Below are 6010 nucleotides of genomic sequence, written 5' to 3' on the forward strand. Positions count from 1 at the left end.
AAGATTTAGGCAAAAAAAAAAAACAGCATGGGAGACAGAAAGAAATGGCACTTGACCAAGGTATGAAGTGAGTTACAATTATTTCACCATTTGATCTGAGATACAGTAGAAATGGACCAATGTACTGATACTTACTGTGGGAAACAGGGAAGCCTTAGAGCTTCCATGTGTTTACTTCCACAGTTTACTATAGAATACTACAGTACTTACTATAGAATTCTATAGTAAACTGTAGTATACTGTAGAATACTATACTACGCACTGTAGTATCCTTCGATAATGTGTAGTACTTACTATAGAATGTTGTAGTATACTGTAAAAACAACAGCGTTATACGCAACAAAAAAAAACACCATTGTAGTAATGTCTACAAAAACACTTCAGTCCGCAAAAGCACTACACATTTTGAACTATAGTAAATACTATAGTATTTAATTAGCATATACTCTGCATATTCCCCTCTCCCATATGACAATTTGTGCCACCCATAAGTAAGAAAACTACATGCCAATTATAGACAATTTTGTGTTCCCTACAGGTTATTGAAGAGAGCAGAATCTCTGATCTATTTGTTCAGACCCCAGTCCTACCTACCTACAGCATATGGAACACATGCTGTTTTAGTACTTCCCCAGTAAGTTTCCTCAAGAACAAAGCCTACACTTCTATGTCAAAGGCAATAAAGCAAAAACACTATAGTAAATACTACAGTTGTCTGCCAAAAACACTACAGTAAATACTACAGTCTGTAGAAACACTACAGTAAATACTACAGTATATTACAAACTGCAAAAACAATACATGAATTACTATAGTATATGCTAAAGTTTTATTTACTACAGTATATATACTATAATTAACTGTAAATATTACAGTATACTACAGTAAATACTATTTTTTACCATCATCCACTACAGTATTTTTCATGTGAGATAGGCAAAGGGTCCAGAAATCCAAGCATTGAGGCCATAGGCACCAACTTCCTGTTTCTTCTTCAAGAGGTAACAACATCTGGCCAATCAGTATTAACCCCTTACACTCGTGGAAATTGGCCTATATGGATAGGGCCAAATTGAAATGTTTCTAACAAGAATAACTATAAAAACATATGCATGACCATGGTAGTGATCGAAAGAGAACAGTTTGTGAACTATTGTAAAGGTTTATGTAGTCCACTATCGCCATCTTCTGGACAACATACACTTATAACCCAGATTCAGGTGACAATCGGCTTCATTGGCCTTGAGAAGTGCATACTTCACTGACATTTCAGTCTCTATTACACCATCCCTATCAAATTCAATGATCGATCTCCTACTCTGATTCTGCATCTGTTTAGTGTGAATTTAATTTATTTGTGTTTATGTACATATTTTCACAAATGTAAACATTTAAAAAATATATGGATATTTGATCATACAATGAGTTGGTTTAGTTTTCTTGGATAGGTCAAGTTGCTTGATATTCGGTGAATATGTGTGCTTCTTTGCATTACGTAATTGCCACTCGAAGACACACCGTTGCAGGCACACCGATCTAGATGACCAGCGTGCCAGCTTTCCACGGCTTAGCCCTCGAAACGGGTAAACACACTACACCTCCTTCTCTCGTCAATCCCTCTGACCCCCTCTATCACCTCGACAACTCCATCAAGGGAGCTCCAAGACATAAGGGCTCTCACTCACTCACTGTTTGATAGACCACCAGCTTTTGGGCACATGTGTTCAAGCCTAAATACACTAAAGACACATTATCCCCAATTCTTTCTAAATCTGCCCCAAAGCCTTGAAAAACAGGCCTGAAGGGCCCAGGTCAGATGCCAGGGGGTCGAATTAGTAACCTGAAGGATAAGGGTAAAGCCTTTGAGTGGGAAGCTAATACTCTGTTTAGCTACCCTCATCTGTGGACCTAGCAGAGTGAAGAAACAACGGCCATCTTGGGCCAACGGCTCCCATATACCATCTGACTGGGAAATTAAGGGGAAAATAATAAGATACAATTTTGTCTGGGAAGGCAAGGTGTGTGTATTGGTGTTGTCTCTTTCCATCTCTCTCTCTCTCTCTCCCCCTCCCCCTTACAAGTGAGAACCTTAATATGAAGGAGTTCTAAAGTCACTTGGTGTCTGTCTGTCTGTCTGTCTGTCTGTCTGTCATTGCCTGTCATTGCCTATCATTGCCTGTCATTCGCTTTTTCCCCCTCTCTCCCTTTCGCTCGCCACTTTCTCTCCTTTTTCTGCCCTCTCTCTCTTTTCTTCCTCTCTCTCTTTAGCTCTCTCTCTCTTTTCCTGCTCTCCCTCTCTCATTCTCTCGCTCTATCCCTTTCAGGTGGATTACCTCCCTCATCCCTTGATCCCTCCTTTTTAATTCCCAACAGCTGAGGCGAAAATGGGACTTGACTGTGGCACACACAGAAGCACGCACGCACGCACGCACGCACGCACACACACACACACACACACACACACACACACACACACACACACACACACACACACACACACACACACGCACACAGCTCAAAACCCAAATGCTCCAGTTTTTGCCGTCCATCAGAGGAAAGAGGAGGGGTTGTGCAGCTCATATGTCCTGTACATCTTGAGGAGCGCAGATGGAAGTGTAAGACATCTTAATTTGCCTCCACTCACTCTGGCGTTGAGGCGTCTTGCAAATGAGTGTCGTTTTAGTGTGAATGGCAACGCAATACAGTTAGCTATTGAAAACGCAGTCCTACTGTGCATACTGTATCATACACAGTGAATGCAGTTGTTTCTGTGGTAGCAGTAGTACCTCAACACGGGTCATTTATTCATATGACAGAATATGTATCGCTATTGAACTGTGAACTCAACATCTCTTTATCCAAATAAAAACTGTCACCACATGGTCAAACAAATACAATTCCTAAAAGTTTAGAGGCTGACTATGGGTCAAATGTTAATATTTTGAAAGAAAAAGCTTTTTACTTACGATTGACTCTATTGCCCCCATTGAGGAGTAATACAAAAAAAATGGACACAGGTCCAATTGCATCTTTATTTCAGGGCCTATCTACCACTGTTTAGAGTAGAGGGCAATGGCTATATAACTGAGGGCAATATATAGATAAGTGTTCCCTTGCCAGGAAATCAATATCGATGTGGCCAATGATGGTTTTTGAAGGAAAGTGCTTTGTTTTCCTCCTATCAGCATGAAACAAAGGAGTGACAGCGGCCCTCCATTAACTGTCGTCAGTGAGGCTTGAGAGAGCGGCGGGCGCATTGGGTACCAACGTTGCCAGAGCGATACAAATAAAACCATTTGGTCCCTGAATGGGAATGCATCGCAGCTCGAACTAAACAGTAGTATGTGAGCATGTGAGTAAGAGAGAAAGAAAGAAGGATGAGAGAGAGAGAAGGATGGGGAGAGAGAGAGAGAGAGAGAAAGAGAAAGAAAGAAAGAAGGATAGAGAGAGAGAGAAAGAAGGATGGAGAGAGAGAGAGAGAAGGATGGAGAGAGAGAGAAAGAAGGATGGAGAGAGAGAGAGAGAAAGAAGGATGGAGAGGGAGAGAGAGAGAGAGGGGGGGGGGGGGGCAGGCAGGCGGACGGGCGGGCGGACGGACAGATGGACGGACGGACAGAATTATTGAATTCCATCCAGAGGAATTCATGAAGGATTCAATGAAATAATAGCCTCCTTCGAATATTTAGAAGTTTCATAATGAATACTCAAATAATTCGCTGCCATTGATTGACTCTCCTCATTGTTAGCTCTTCTTATGGGTTTAGGTAGTAGGCTGTATTGAGAGGATCCATACAATGAGAGTAATCTTGCCCCAAGGCTTTTGACCTATAGTTCTCTCCCAGTTTTCTTACATTTAATCATAGTGCTTTTTTTGCCGTGATCTTGAGATAATGGTGGTACATGCTTTCCCTTTTTAGATAATTAAGGCCAGGTGGTATTGTTGTCGCCATTGATTATTGAATATTGATTTGTAATCAATTTCCACTTTTTTTTTTTGCACTGAGACAAACCCATATCCCACTTGGTGTTTTACAGTACTGTTGAAAAGATATCCTTATTTCCACCAGACAGTTTTTTGTTGTTGTGAATATAAGGATTTTATTACCAGCAAAGATATACAAGCATTGACACAAATGTACGTTTTAACAGGTCAATCCAGTCAAATGGAGCATGTGTGTGCTGAATGACAGAATACAGCAAAACCAAATAGAAAACCAGTTGTTATGAAGTTCCTGAAGAAGATCACAGTCGCTGTCAATAACTTGAGCAGGTACAGTATAGTTAAGGTCACATGCAAACAAAGAAAAAGCAGAAGTCAGTACCATAACAAGCCTCCACTTTCCTTCTCTACTATTTGTAGTCTTTATGTGGTCTGCACAAGTATTCACAGATAGCGTATAGGTATGGATGCATCCCAAATGGCACCCTATTCCATATGTAGTCCACTCCTTTTGAACAGGGCCAATCTTATCTGTTCCATGATCAATAAAAAAAGTTAGTCTACACTGTCGGTCAAAAGTTTTAGAACATCTACTCATTCAAGGGTTTTTCTTTATTTTTACTATTTTCTACATTGTGGAATAATAGTGAAGACATCAAAACTATGAAATAACACATATGGAATCATGTAGTAACCAAAAAAGTAACCAAATCAAAATAAATGTATTTTAAATGTTTATTTCAAATAGCCACCTTTTGCCTTGATGACAGCTTTGCAAACTCTTGCCATTTTCTCAACCTGTTTCATGAGGTAGTCACCTGGAATGCATGTTAATTAACAGTTGTGCCTTCTTAAAAGTTAATTTATGGAATTTATTTCCTTCTTAATGCATTTGAGCCAATCAGTTGTGTTGTGACAAGGTAGGGGGGCAAGGTAGGGAAGGTATACGGAAGATAGCCCTATTTGGTAAAAGACCAAGTCCATATTATGGAAAGAACAGCTCAAATAAGCAAAGAGTAATGACAGTCCATCATTACTTTAAGACATGAAGATCACTCAATACGGAACATTTCATGAACTGTGCAGTTGCAAAAAACATTAAGCGCTATGATGAAACTGGCTCTCATGAGGACCTCCACAGCAAAGGAAGACCCAGAGTTACCTCTGCTGCAGAGGATAAGTTCATTAGAGTTATCAGCCTCAGAAATTACAGCCCAAGTAAATGCTTCACAGAGTTCAAGTAACAGACACATCTCAATGTCAATTGTTCAGAGGAGACTGCGTGAATCAGGCCTTCATGGTTTAATTGCTGCAAAGAAACCGTTATTAAAGGACACCCATAATAAGAAGAGACTTGCTTGGGTCAAGAAACACGAGCAATTGACATTAGACTGGTGGAAATGTGTCCTTTGGTCTGGAGTCCAAATTTGAGATATTTGGTTCCAACTGCCGTGTCTTTGTGAGATGCGGTGTGGATGAACGGATGATCTCCGCATGTGTGGTTCCCACCGTGAAGCACGGAGGAGGAGGTGTTATGGTGTGGGGGTGCTTTGCTGGTGACACTGTCTGTGATTTGTTTAGAATTCAAGGCACACTTAACCAGCATGGCTACCACAACCTTCAGCAGCGATATGCCATCCCATCTGGTTTGGGCTTAGAGGGACAATCATTTCTTTTTCAACAGGAAAATTACCAAACACACCTCCAGGTTGTGTAAGGGCTATTTCTCCAAGAAGGGGAGTGATGGAGTGCTGCATCAGATGACCTGACCTCCACAATCCCCCGACTTCAACCAAATTGAGATGGTTTGGGATGAGTCGGACCGCAGAGTGAAGGAGAAGCAGCCAATGATTGCTCCGTGTATGTGGGAACTCCTTCAAGACTGTTGGAAAAGTATTCCCGGTGATGCTGGTTGAGAGAATGCCAAGAATGTGCAAAGCTGTCATGAAGGCAAAGGGCAGTTATTTAAACAATCTCAAATATAAAATATTTAGATTAGTTTAACATTTTTTTTGATTACTACATGATTCCATAAGTGTTATTCCATAGTGTTGATGTCTTCACTGTTAT

Source organism: Oncorhynchus kisutch, linkage group LG15 (assembly GCF_002021735.2).
Source record: "Oncorhynchus kisutch isolate 150728-3 linkage group LG15, Okis_V2, whole genome shotgun sequence".
In the NCBI taxonomy this organism is placed as follows: Eukaryota; Metazoa; Chordata; class Actinopteri; order Salmoniformes; family Salmonidae; genus Oncorhynchus; species Oncorhynchus kisutch.